Consider the following 14,753-nt stretch of genomic DNA (forward strand, 5'->3'; position numbering starts at 1 on the left):
GTGGTTGGTCAGTGATTTGGACATATTTAGGATAAGCCCCCTTTGACTCAATGACTTGAAACAATCTGATGTTCTGATGTTTTTTTAACAATGTCGAACACTTTAAGAGCCATTGTGTTTTAAATAAGAGCCGGAGGGGCCGGCCTGGTGGCGCAGTGGTTAACTGCGCACGTTCTGCTTTGGCGGCCCGGGGTTTATTGGTTCGGATCCGGGTGGGGACATGGCCCCGCTTGGCAAGCCATGCTGTGGTAGGTGTCCCACATATAAAGTAGAGGAAGATGGGCACGGATGTCATCTCAGGGCCAGTCTTCCTCAGCAAAAAGATGAGGATTGGCAGCAGATGTTAGCTCAGAGCTAATCTTCCTCAAAAAAAAAAAAAAAAAAAGAGCTGAAACCCTAAGAGGACCTCTCTCCAGTATGACATGCAAACTCAGCTTCCTTATCAGATATTTTCTGGTAACATTGCAATTCATCAGTATATTGGATAAATGGGCAAATAGCTCTTAGACATATGGAAAGATGCTCAACATCATGAATGGAATAAAAATTCAAATTAAAACTCACTGATGCCATTTTTCATCTCCTGGATTGGCAGAAACCCAAATGCTTGATAGCACGCTCTGTTGGTGAGACTTTGGGGAGACAAGCTTTAATGCGTTGCTGATGGGAATGTAAACTGATTCAGTCTGTATGAAGGGACTTTGGCATCATCTATCACAATGACAAAAATATATATCTACAAGGTTACTCATAGCATTGCTTTTAATAACAAAAGTTTGGAAACAATACAAATGTCCATCCATAGAGGACTGGCTACATAAATATGGTTTATCCAAAGAATACTTCAAATGAAAGCTCTCTATACATAGAATACGCTCTTTAATACATTGATATGGAAAAATCTCTGATACACTGTTACATGGAAAAAAGCAAAATGTAGAACAAAATATGCTTCCGTTAGCGGGGATAGGGGGTGGAGGGAGGAGGTCATGGTCAGCTAGACCTTAGCAGATGGGAAATAAGGATGGGCATAAGACTTCCTGCTATGATTTTTAAAAATAATCTTTTTTTTTTGAGAAAGATTAGCCCTGAGCTAACATCTGCTGCCAATCCTCCTCTTTTTGCTGAGGAAGACTGGCCCTGAGCTGACATCTGTGCCCATCTTCCTCTACTTTATATGTGGGACGCCTGCCACAGCATGGCTTGCCAAGCTGTGCCATGTCTGCACCCGGGATCCAAACCTGTGAACCCCAGGCCACCGAAGTGCAACGTGGGCACTTAACCGCTGCGTCACCGGACCAGCCCCATAATCTTTTTATTTTGAGATAATTGTAGATTTACATACAGTTATAAAAAATAATACAGAAAGATCCCATATATCTCTTACTCATTTTCTCCCAAAGGCAACATCTTGCAAACCTAGTATACCTTTTTGTATATATTTATTTTTTAGCAAAATGGATGTGTTTCCTATCAGAAAATTAAATTAGAAACATGAGATTCAAACAGCCACTAAATTTGACAAGTTGGAATATCATAGTGTGATGTTTCTGTATTATGAAACCATTAATGCAAGAATGTCAAAACCAAGGACAAATAAAATTCAACCTCAAAGGAGTAGTTTAGATTTTTACCAGGCCACACCAAAATTCTTGAGCACAATCATGCTTAATTTTTTCTTTTAATTTTTTAAAATTTATTTATTTATTCATTTATTTATTTTTTGATGAAGATTAGCCCTGAGCTAACATTTGCCGCCAATCCTCCTCTTTTTGCTGAGGAAGCCTGGCCCTGAGCTAACATCCATGCCCATCTTTCTCTCCTTTATATGTGGGATGTTATGTGTGGGACGCCTGCCAGATCTTGGCCTGACAAGCAGTGCGTAGGACTGCACCCAGGATCCAAATTGGTGTACCCCGGGCAGCCAAAGCAGAACGTTGTGAACTTAACCACTGCGCCACTGGGCTGGCCCCACAGTCACGCTTAATTTGTTATAGCTTTTTGTCTTTCCTCTGTGACCAAATCCCTCAGACTATGTTGAATCAACTTTACTCATCAGCTCCTCCCAGTTGATCAGCCACTCTTTTATGTCTTCTTCTTTGGCTTGTGTCTCATGCTACCAGAATATTCTGCGGACTTTTACTTTTAAAGCTTTGCCAATTCTGCATCCTGGTTGCTTTTTATTATTAGCCTAGTCTCATTTTTTGTGCAAGTACTGTTTACCGGATAGACTGTGGTCTTTGGCCACTCCCATTGTGTCTCCTCATGACCACAAACCCTGCTCAGTGATTGGTAGCAGAAAACTGGGTCACCTAGAATTAAGGCATCTTTAAAGGAGGACCAGAAGGGTGTAGTAAACAAAGTCAGAGAGGTTGGGTCTCCAACTCCAAAAATGAATCTACAAAATTAGGGAAATTATTTTATCTTTCATTTAGTTAACATTACAACATTAGGTTAGGATCACAGTTACGTGTTAATTCTTATAGTGAACAAAATTCATTATAATGAACAAAATAAAATGAAAAGATAAAATCCTTACAATGAACAAAAATCTTAAAATCATTCGGGTGCTGATTGTTTTTATTTTTTTTATTTTTTATTAATGTTATGATAGATTACAACCTTGTGAGATTTCAGTTGTACATTATTGTTAGTCATGTTGTGGGTACACCACTTCCCCTTTTGTGCCCTCCCCCCACCCCCCCTTTTTCCTGGTAACCACCGATCAGATCTCCTTATCAATATACTAACTTCCACCTATGAGTGGAGTCATATAGAGTTCGTCTTTCTCTGACTGGCTTATTTCGCTTAACATAATACCCTCGAAGTCCATCCACGTTGCTGCGAATGGGCCAATTTTGTCTTTTTTAATGGCTGAGTAGTATTCCATTGTGTATATATACCATATCTTCTTTATCGAGTCATCAGTTTCTGGGCATGTAGGTTGGTTCCACGTCTTGGCTATTGTAAATAAAGCTGCAAGGAACATAGGGGTGCATGGGACTCTTGGGATTGCTGATTTCAGGTTCTTAGGATAGATACCCAGTAATGGGATGGCTGGGTCATAGGGTATTTCTATTTTTAACTTTTTGAGAAATCTCCATACTGTTTTCCATAGTGGCTGTACCAGTTTGCATTCCCACCAACAGTGTATGAGGGTTCCTTTTTCTCCACAACCTCTCCAACATTTGTCACTCTTGGTTTTGGATGTTTTTGCCAATCTAACGGGTGTGAGGTGATATCTTAGTGTAGTTTTGATTTGCACTTCCCTGATGATTAGCGATGATGAACATCTTTTCATGTGTCTATTGGCCATATTTATATCTTCTTTTGAGAAATGTCTGTTCATGTCCTCTGCCCATTTTTTGATCGGGTTGTTTGTTTTTTTGTTGTTAAGCCGTGTGAGTTCTTTGTATATTATGGAGATTAACCCTTTGTCGGATAAGTGGCTTGTAAATATTTTTTCCCAATTAGTGAGCTGTTTTTTTGTTTCAATCCTGTTTTCCCTTGCCTTGAAGAAGCTCTTTAGTCTGATGAAGTCCCATTTGTTTATTCTTTCTATTGTTTCCCTCAACTGAGGAGTTATAGTGTCCGAAAAGATTCTTTTGAAACTGATGTCAAAGAGTGTACTGCCTATATTCTCTTCTAGAAGACTGATTGTTTCAGGCCTAATCTTTAGGTCTTTGATCCATTTTGAGTTTATTTTGGTGTGTGGTGAAAAACAATGGTCAATTTTCCATCTTTTGCATGTGGCTGTCCAGTTTTCCCAGCACCATTTGTTGAAGAGACTTTCTTTTCTCCATTGTAGGCCCTCTGCTCCTTTGTCGAAGATTAGCTGTCCATAGATGTGTGGTTTTATCTCTGGGCTTTCAATTCTGTTCCATTGATCTGTGGACCTGTTTTTGTACCAGTACCATGCTGTTTTGATCACTGTAGCTTTGTAGTATGTTTTGAAATCGGGGGTTGTGATTCCGCCGGCTTTGTTTTTCTTGCTCAGGATTGCTTTAGCAATTCGTGGTCTTTTGTTCCCCCATATGAATTTTAGGATTGTTTGTTCAATTTCTGTGAAGAATGTTCTTGGGATTCTGATTGGGATAGCGTTGAATCTGTATATTGCTTTAGGTAGTATGGACATTTTAACTATGTTTATTCTTCCAATCCATGTGCAAGGAATGTTTTTCCATCTCTTTATGTCATCGCCTATTTCTTTCAAGAAAGTCTTGTAGTTTTCATTGTATAAATCCTTCACTTCCTTGGTTAAGTTTATCCCAAGGTATTTTATTCTTTTTGTTGCGATTGTGAATGGGATTGAGTTCTTGAGTTCTTTTTCTGTTAGTTCATTGTTAGTGTATAGAAATGCTACTGATTTATGTATGTTGATTTTATACCCTGCTACTTTGCTGTAGTTGTTGATTATTTCTAATAGTTTTTCTATGGATTCTTTGGTGTTTTCTATATATAAGATCATGTCGTCTGCAAACAGCGAGAGTTTTACTTCTTCGTTACCTATTTGGATTCCTTTTATTTCTTTTTCCTGCCGAATTGCTCTGGCCAACACCTCCAGTACTATGTTGAATAGGAGTGGTGAAAGTGGGCACCCTTGTCTTGTTCCTGTCCTCAGAGGGATGGCTTTCAGTTTTTGTCCATTGAGTATGATGTTGGCTGTGGGTTTGTCATATATGGCCTTTATTATCTTGAGGTACTTTCCTTCTATACCCATTTTATTGAGGGTTTTTATCATAAATGGGTGTTGGATCTTGTTGAATGCTTTCTCTGCATCTATTGAGATGATCATGTGGTTTTTGTTTTTCATTTTGTTGATGTAGTGTATCACGTTGATTGACTTGTGGATGTTGAACCATCCCTGTGTCCCTGGTATAAATCCCCCTTGATCGTGGTGTATAATCTTTTTGATGTATTGCTGTATTCGGTTTGCCAGAATTTTGTTGAGGATTTTTGCATCTATGTTCATCAGTGATATCGGCCTGTAGTTCTCCTTTGTGTTGTCCTTGTCAGGTTTGGGGATCAGAGTGATGTTGGCTTCATAGAATGTGTTAGGGAGTACTCCATCTTCCTCAATTTTCTGGAATAGTTTGAGAAGGATAGGTATTAAATCTTCTTTGAATGTTTGGTAGAATTCTCCAGAGAAGCCGTCTGGTCCTGGACTCTTATTTTTGGGGAGGTTTTTGGTTACTGTTTCTATTTCCTTACTTGTGATTGGCCTATTCAGATTCTCCATTTCTTCCTGATTCAGTTTGGGGAGGTTGTAGGAGTCTAGGAAGTTGTCCATTTCTTCTAGGTTGTTCAATTTGTTGGCATATAGTTTTTCACAGTATTCTCTTATGATCCCTTGTATCTCTTGTGATTTCTCCTCTCTCATTCCTAATTTTATTTATTTGAGATTTTTCTCTTTTTTTCTTGGTGAGTCTGGCTAAAGGTTTGTCGATTTTGTTAATTTTTTCGAAGAACCAACTCTTTGTTTCATTGATCCTTTCTACTGTCTTTTTTGTTTGAATATCGTTTATTTCTGCTCTTATTTTTATTATTTCCCTCCTTTTACTGACTCTGGGCTTTGTTGGGTGCTGATTTTTTAAGGGAGGAGTACATACTTTTTCCGATATGGTTTTATGATTGAATGATGTAAAGTCCTTGATTTCACATTTGTCTATTGAAGGAGGATGTGAAGAGGCTCGTTTTTGCAGAAATGTTTTATGACTTCAATTCTCCCAGTGATTGTTTTTAATCTATGTGTAAGGATATTGATCTCGTTTATTGTCTGTCTCTCACACAAAATGTAAGTTCCACAAGGGTAGAGATTTAGGGTTTGTTCACTCCTGCATCCCCAGCATTTATGACAGTGCCAGACCACAGTAAGTGCTTAGTAAATATTGGTTGACAGCTGACCGAGATAATTCATATCAGATGGGCCTGTTTTATTTATTATCCCTGTTCTAGTAATCTTGTCAGCTTCTCTTCTGCCGGCGCTCACCGTTCATTAACTCTGGTTATGATTCCAGTGGTTCTCCAACACCATTTCTATCAGCTTCATGAAATTCTCCATGTTTTACAAGATTTGCAACCTCACTTTGTAGTCAGTTTGGCTTGTATTGTTGAATATTTACAACAGTTGATAATCCTACTGAGAGGGAACGTAGTGTGGTGGATAAGTTTTGGAGCAGAGATCTGGATAGAATTCAGCTCCACCATGTGCCCCGGCTATAGGACTTTGGACGAATTGCTTGACTTCTCTTTGCTTTTCTATGGGTTAATAATAACATCGCCCTCATTAACATGTGAACTCTCTTAGGACTCATTAATACCCTGGTCCAAAAACAGAATAAGTTCTCTGTAAGCATTTGCTATAAGTATTATCAAGGGACCGATCCACATTGATCTGGATAGATGCCAGTGTTAAATAGGAAAAGATAATTGGTCGAGGGCTAATTTTATAAGTGATAGGTTTTTTTTTTTGAGGAAGATTAGCCCTGAGCTAACTACTGCAAATCCTCTCTTTTTGCTGAGGAAGATTGGCCCTGAGCTAACATCCATGCCCATCTTCCTCTACTATATACGTGGGATGCCTACCACAGCATGGCTTGACAAGTGGTGCCATGTCCGCACCCGGGATCCGAACCCAGGAACCCCGGGCCGCCGAGAAGCAGAACATGCGAACTTAAGCGCTGTGCCACCAGGCCGGTCCCTATAAGTGACAGGTTTATTTGTGAATATAACAGAAGCTTTCTTAACCAGCCTCAACTTAACTTCCTGGGTAACTGATAATCTCATTCTCAGTATTTTCATTTTCATTCTCTGCAAAATATGGTTGTCCCTTGGTATCCTCAGGGGATTGGTTCCAGGAGCCTGTGGATACCAAAATCCTCAGATGCTCAAGTCCCTTAAATAAAATGGCAGAGTATTTGCATATAACCTATGCACATCTCTCTCATACACTTTAAATCATCTCTAGGTTACTTATAATACCAATAGAATGTAAATGCTATGTAAATAGTTGTTATACTGTATTGTTTAGGGAATAATGACAAGAAAAAAAGATCTGTGCATGTTCAGTACAGAGGCAACCATCAGGCCTTTCATCTGTGGTTGGTCGAATGCGCGGATGCCGGACCACAGATTTGGAGGGCCGACTGAACACTGACTGAAGCCAATGGTCCCTGAAAACCTCTTCCAGTGGTGACCACTCTCCGGGCTGTTTGCTGCCTTCTCTCACTTGTTTCTTTGTATCCTATGTATCAAATGCCAGCTGTGTTTTTCCCCAACTCTGTTTATGCCAGTTGTTTATTTTATTGAAATTGTGTGATTTAACTCAATATACCTATAAACTATTGGTCTGTGAATGTGAAAAGAGAATTGTATATATATATTTTTTTTTGGTGAGAAAGATTGGCCCTGAGCTAACACCTGTTGCCAGTCTTCCTCCTTTTGCTTGAGGAAGATTGGCCCTGAGCTAACATCCATGCCAATCCTCCTCTATTTTGTATGTGGATGCTTCCACAGCATGGCTTGATGAGCGGTGTGTAGGTCCATGTCCAGGATCTGAACCCGTGAACCCCGGGCCACCAAAGTGGAGCACGTGAACTTAACCACTAGGCCACCAGGCCGGCCCAAGAATTGTAATTTTTAAGAAAACTCAGTTGGATGCTTTGGAAAGATTCAAAAGAGACAGTTGTCAAAACAAGTAGTGGTTATGACAAATGTAGAGATTTACGAAACTGATAAAAAACTAGAAGGATTCTGCACTCAAATTGCTTCAAAAGTGTCTTTAAGATTTTCCCTCCACTTTAAAGAAACCAAAACTGGAAATGAGATGATTCAGAGTAGATGTGGTTTATATGCCAGAAAGACATACAGTGGACTTGTACACACGTAACGTGCCTTGGCCTACTTCAACAGGTAGGCAAATGAATGTGTGTACATTTATATGTTTGTGATGTGTATGTGTCCATGTAATTTTTGATGACTTCCTGCTTAAGCCAACTTTCTTGATTACTAACTACTTTGAATTTCAGACAATGGTGACGTTTGCTTCCCTGTTCAACCATAACAGTGGAGGCCGGGATAATAAATAATCAGATAATGAGGTCTCTGTGTATAAAGTCACATTCTGGCATGATGTTAATGACGCTTCAGTTTACGACTCAGTGATTATTACCTCATAGTATCACTAAATCACAGTGTCATGAGGACAAAAAGGCAGGTATGCCATTTACAGCTTTTAGCTAGAAAAGTATCATCTTTGAAATGATAATTTGTAGTTTAATATTTTCTTCAAGAAAGCATTATCCAAATTAGTTAATTCTAAGAGAAGCATAATAAGAAAATTGAAGATCTCAAACTTTTGCAGCTCAAAAATTAATTGAGGTGGGGGCCAGCCTGCTGGCATAGTGGTTAAGTTCGCATGCTCTGCTTTGGCTGTCCTGGGTTCACAGGTTCGGATCCCAGGCGCAGACCCAGACACCACTTGTTAAGCCATACTGTGGCAGCATCCCACACACAAAACAGAGGAAGATTGGCATAGCTGTTAGCTGAGGGCTAATCTTCCTTACAAAAAAAAAAAATAATTGAGGTGATGGATACAGTGTTGCTTGGCTTCTGAGTCAATTGTAAATATATAATTTCTCCTCTGTTTAATTTAAATTTCCCATTGTCGTTTGATGTAAAATTCTCTTTTTTCACTGAATTAAATAAAATTGTGAATGTTTTTTTTCTTCTTTCCTTATTCCTACTTTTAAAAAGCAGTAGGGTATTGCTCAAAAGTCTTGACTGATGCAGGTCTGACAACTTTTAAATATAAAAGCTCAATTTCAACTTAAAAAAGAAGAGTGCCCCGTTTAACAGTCCGCCTTACCTGACAGTAATTGTATTTTTCGTTGCATCGAGAACATGCGCTGTAGAGTTCTCACATGCCGAGGACAACTAATGGCTCCAGAAGGAATAGCTGATGCGAGCCTGGTTGTAGATGTAGAATACTGTACACTCACATGGAAATGATACGTAATCATAAAAAGCATCGCAATACAGCACAGCAGAGAAGAATTCCTAAGTTGTGTCCATTGAAATTAGATAGCTCTGGATGCACGGCTTGGCTTCCCCATTTATAATCTATGTGACCTTGGGCAAGTTACTTTTCTAAGACTCAGTTTCTTCATCTTTAAGATGGTGATAATAAGTACTTTCCTTTTTTTTCTTTTTGTTTGCTTTTTCTCCCCAAATCCCCCCCAGTACATAGTTGTATATTTTAGTTGTGGGTCCTTCTAGTTGTGACATGCGGGACACCACCTCAGCATGGCCTGGTGAGCAGTGCCATGTCTGTGCCCAGGATCCAAATGGGCGAAAGCCTGGGCCACCAAAGTGCAGTGCGTGAACTTAACCACTCAGCCACAGGGCCGGCCCCCAATACTTTCCTTATGATGTTATGAAGACCAAATAAGATGTGCCTGGCCAAGGGTAAGTGCTGAGGAAATGTTAATTTTTTTTTGTTTTGTAATATTAGCAGCTGTCGCCCAAGTGGGGATGGTTTCTAGAGATTCCTCCAAAAAACTTCCAGCATCTGACATCTTTTCACCTCCCTCTTCATTACCACCCGTGTCTGAGCCATGGTCATCTCTTGACAAAATACTGAAATAGCTTCCTAATGGTCTCCCTGGCCCACACTTGCCCTTCTAGTCTTTTCTCAACATCTTTTAAAAACATCTATCAACTTGCTATCCCTTCCCTGCTTTCAGCCCTCAACAGCTTCCCATCATGCTTCGGGCTCTCTGTGACCCCTCCCTCATATGCACACACATCCTTGCCCACTCCCTCCTCCAGCCACAACTGCTTCCTTGGAGTTCCTCTAACATATTGCCACCTTAAGGCCTTTGACTTTGTTGTTCCCTCTGCTTGTAATTTTCCTGGCCCAAATATTCCACTTCATTCAGCTCTCTGTTCAAGTACCCTTCCCAGATTAGACTGTCCCAAGTAGGCGGCTCACCCCTCTCTGTCCTCTTATCCAGCTTTCCTTTTCTTCACAGCATTCATCACTCCTAGACTATTTGTATTGCCCCTCACGAAAATATACGTTCCACGAAGGAGTAGCTTTTCTCTTTTATTTGCCACTGCATTCACTATGCCTCCAGAATTGCCTGTTACATAGAAGGCAGTTAGTACTTATGTGTTGAATCAATGAATCCTTGAACCTTTTGTTAGATATTAAACTTTAAAGGTAGTGAATTATCTTTGTATTCCTCTCACTTGGCACAGTTCTCAACTCTTAGGAGGTGCTTAACAGTTCTTTTAAAATGTTGTATGAGGGAACAAGGAAGGAACTCAGATTGACAGAGAGGGCAAAGTGCTGGTGGGTAGTGAGAGAAAAGAGCAAGTTGTTTGCATTTATGAGTAGAAATTTCTTTTTAAGTTTAAAAATAGTTGATAGAGCTATATGGTACCTCACACTCTAGAATAATCCTATCAAGTGAAGCTACCAAAAAGTTAGCCCTAATAATTAAAAGTATCTAATAAAATGTAATTACTTTTTATTATTATACTTATTCCTTTTAAATATCATGAAGATAAAGGAAGTAATGGTCTCCTTTTACTGGTGCATTAAGTATTTTAGGTTCTTTTTTAAATTTTTTTATTTTTCCTTTTTCTCCCCAAACCCCCTGGTAAATAGTTGTGTATTTTTGGTTGTGGGTCCTTCTAGTTGTGGCATGTGGGATGCCGCCTCAGCATGGCTTGATGAGAAGTGCCATGTCCACGCCCAGGATCTGAACCTGCGAACCCTGCGAACTTAACCACTCGGCCATGGGGCCGGTCCCTAAGTGTTTTAGGTTCTAAGTCCTGATTAATCTTCCAAGCAATGGGCCTGGGATTTTAGGGGAATGTAACAAACCCGTCTGGATACACAGATAATTTTGCATCTCGTCAGCATCTCAGTCCCCCGAGTGACTCCAGGCTTGGGAATAATGGAATCACATGTATCCAGTGATTAAAAGGACAGCATTCGACCAAGCTTATATTATCATGTACATTTTCTTTGTACTATTTTCATTCTTTTGAGCATCAAATGATTATGCACTGGCTTATCATAAATTAGGTTGAAGAAGGGGGTTAGACAAACAACTTGGAATTTTCCATGATAAACTTAGCTTGTAAAAATGTAGGGGCCACCCTGGTGTGGCAGCCGTTAAGTTCGCACGTTCTGCTTCAGTGGTCCGGGGTTTGCGGATTCCCAGGTGTGGACCTATGCACCGCTTGTCAAGCCATGCTGTGGCAGGCATCCCACATATAAAGTAGAGGGAGATGGGCACAGATGTTAGCTCAGGGCCAGTCTTCCTCAGCAAATAGAGGAGGATTGGGGGCAGATGTTAGCTCAGGGCTAATCTTCCTCAAAAAAAAAAAAAGTGAATACAAGAAATACAGACATAAACTGATTTCCTAGGTGCGAACTACCCTAGAAACAACTGTGTACACATAACAGCCTCAACCGCATCTAAGCCACATACAGATGAACCATAGTTCCTAGCCCCACTGCAGTTTCCAGGAAATGTCTCATTTACAAGGAGGCAAATGAGGAGGTGAATGGGACTGGGGCAGGGCTGGAACTGTATTGCTTAAGCACATGGTACAGAATCATGTGATGGGAGTTGGGTGGGAAGCCTGCTTCTGCCGGATTGGGAGGTTAACTGGTTTCACCTCTCACTCATTCTCCAGTTTCCTGAATCAGGCACTCAAGCATAGCTATGCCAACCAAATACTACCAGCTCTGCTTTTGCACAATAACATTGTTTAGTTTGAGCATAAAAATAAAAAATAAAAGGAGGCTGCTCACAAGGTCTCTTGGTACCTCCTTGGTGTTATGCTCATTTGGATTCTAACATCAGGCAGAAGATGCGATGCAATATTTACGATGTAACATGTATTAGCTCAGACTGAAAGCCTTAAAAGAATGTTTTAAGGTAAGAGAGACTTTCATTTTTATTAACAATAATAAGCAACCATTATGATTCTTAAAAGTTCTTAGAAATATCCACATTTTCATTTGCTTCTTGGAGAGTTTTCTTGAAATATTCTCGAGCAAAATTTCACCAAATATAATTAGGCACCGCTTTGTCACTTAATGGAAATAAATCACAAATTGACCATTCTAACCTGATGGAATGGGACATTTGTGACCCAGATTATGTCTAACACATAATAAGTAGGTGTCCCAGAAATATTTTGTTGATGAGCAGATAAATTTTATAGTTATTTGTGGAGCCAAATAAAAAAAAACTTAAAAGAGGCTTGCATTTAATCAAACAACTGGTTATGAATGCAATGCACTAATATTTTCCCCAATTTTTGTAGTATTGACACTGCCTATGTCATAGTGCCAAGTGTAGGAATGTAGGCCCATTGGTACTCATGCATTCATGATGGCTGTTGTAGACTTGGTAATTCTGAAAGAAAATTAGATTTACCATGGAAGTGAAAATTTGTCAAAGATGGTCTACAATTCAATTATGGCATTTGAAAGCTATGAGGTCTTGCCTAGTTTATGCCTTCCTGGTACACAACAAAGGCACGATGATCCCTTCTCATTACGATCATGGTTCATTCCCATGGTATGCTGGAGCCAGCTGGTATGTGCTCCTAAGAGCCAATTGCGTGCATTTCTTCTTAACTCCATGTTCAGTGACCTACATTTTGGTAGGTTGAATTTTGCCATGTTGGGAGTATTTACACCATGGAAGTTGACCTGTGGTACAAACCAGGCTCCCTCCAGAGCTAATTGTTAAACATTTACCAGCACATCAGTGTTTGTTCTCTACCCACACCCCCAATCGTGGTAACTGCTTTGTTCCTTGCCTGCTGTTAGAGCACAGTGGAGGCAGGAAAGCCAAGGAGTCAGACATCTGGATTGGAATATAAATGCCTGTGTTTAATAGCTCTATGACCTTGAACAACTTATACAACCTCTCTAATATCCAGTTTCCTCTTTAGTAAAATGAGGTTGATAGAGGCTCCACCTTAGTGTTCGAGGATGAAATGAAATGATGGATGGTAAGCACCTAACAGTGCCTGCTACAGAGTAAATGCTCAATAAGTGGTATCTATTAGGTCAAAATTTTTTTTCCAGTAGTGATAATCATTCATTCAACAAATACATCTGGAATGGCTATTTGAAAAGCATTTTTGATTCTGCCTGGATAGTTTTGAATGTACAAATAAAGAAGAATAAAATACCACCCAGAAATTCTGAGCTTTCAGATCGCATGTTTGATGTCAGGTGGACTGTACGTCTGGGCCCTTCACATGTGTCTTGGGTTGCTATCAATGGACAGTTCTCAAGTCTGGCTGTCTTCTCATCTCATGTTAGAGCACCTTTGTCCCCCCAACTACCTGTCCCCCTAAGTATCCTCCTCGCTCTGCCATTTCCTTCCCTTTCTCCGCAAACAAGCAAACAATCTTCCCAGCACATGGCAGATTACTCTCAGATCTGTGGTTTAAGTACTCTTGCATAAGTGACCAGGTGGCTGCCTGTTTTTTTTTTTTTGCAGAGGAAGATTCACCTTGAGCTAACATCTGTGTCAATCTTCCTCTATTTTGTATGTGGGTCGTCAGCCACAGCATGGCTGAGGAGTGGTGTAGGTCCATGCCTGGGGTCTGAACCTTCGAACCCGGGCACCTAAGCGGAGCGTGCCAAACTTAACTACTTCGCCACGGGGCCAGCCCCAAGTGGCCGCCTTTTTATACCCTGAGGCCAAGACTAGAAGCTTTGATTTCCCCATGAGAATTAATCTTCCGGCAAAAGCGCTGCCCAAGGCTACGAGCTGCCTCCACCTTCTTCCTGTCGCTGGTTGCCATCCCCTCCTCTCGCCCACTCAGCACCACCCTGTGCTCAGAAGGGCATCCCACACACTGGGCGGCATCTCCACCTCAGCCTGCCTTTAGTGAGACAAATGGTTTTTCCCTACATTTTTACCTATGTAGGAAAAATGGTAATGTTAAATTCTAAACCCTGCAGATTCTTACAGGGGCAAGTGAACCGAGATGGAAATAATTGAGAATAGAGGCCTTTGTTGTAAGGGGAATATTAACCTCTTTCTACTCTTCAAGTATTAAGTGTTCACAAAACCTACAGCCTCCTGCTTTCTGCGCACACAGGCTTCTTGTGGAATTCTTCAAACACTTTGAAGTGCGTCTTTGCAGCATGATCAGTTTTTAAATAGTACTTAAATTTCAGAGCCATTTGTAAACATGGGAACACTCAAGACGAGTATGAGCTGTTTCATGTTGGGAGCTCTTTTGCCATCAGTTTTAAATCATTGCTTTATGTGAGCAGCTTGAAAATGTAAAAATGTAAACCTTGGCATTAATGTATAGAAAACAGAACATATCAAACTCCACTTTCCAGCTCACTTAATTAATTAATTGATAGACTGCACCTGAAAAATGTTTTATAGAAACTATTTTTTGTTAAAATAATTTATCACCATTAATATGTCTTCAATACTCTATGATGTTTCCATAAAGTACTGATAGATATCAATGATATTCAGCTTTCCATGATTGTATTTTCAGCAGTGTAAATTCTTGTGCATAAATCAAATTGTTAAAAAAACTAAAATGATGTGTTTATGTGTATTTAATATCCCAATAGCAGATTTTTCAAATGTAACTTTAGACCAGTTTTTTTTTTTTCCAAAATAGTCACACTCAATTCTTCACCAAGAATGAACACATATCAAGTTTACTGGGCTCGATCACTT

At 40.0% G+C, this 14,753-nt stretch overlaps 1 protein-coding gene across 1 annotated transcript in view; it reads left to right on the forward strand.

Annotated features, from left to right (window-relative positions):
* Positions 1-14,753, forward strand: part of DRAM1 (DNA damage regulated autophagy modulator 1) — a 39,018-nt gene that overhangs the window by 3,483 nt on the left and 20,782 nt on the right. The gene's annotated exons all lie outside the window — the stretch shown is intronic.

This window comes from Equus asinus, chromosome 4 (genome assembly GCF_041296235.1).
Source record: "Equus asinus isolate D_3611 breed Donkey chromosome 4, EquAss-T2T_v2, whole genome shotgun sequence".
NCBI classification, from domain to species: domain Eukaryota; kingdom Metazoa; phylum Chordata; class Mammalia; order Perissodactyla; family Equidae; genus Equus; species Equus asinus.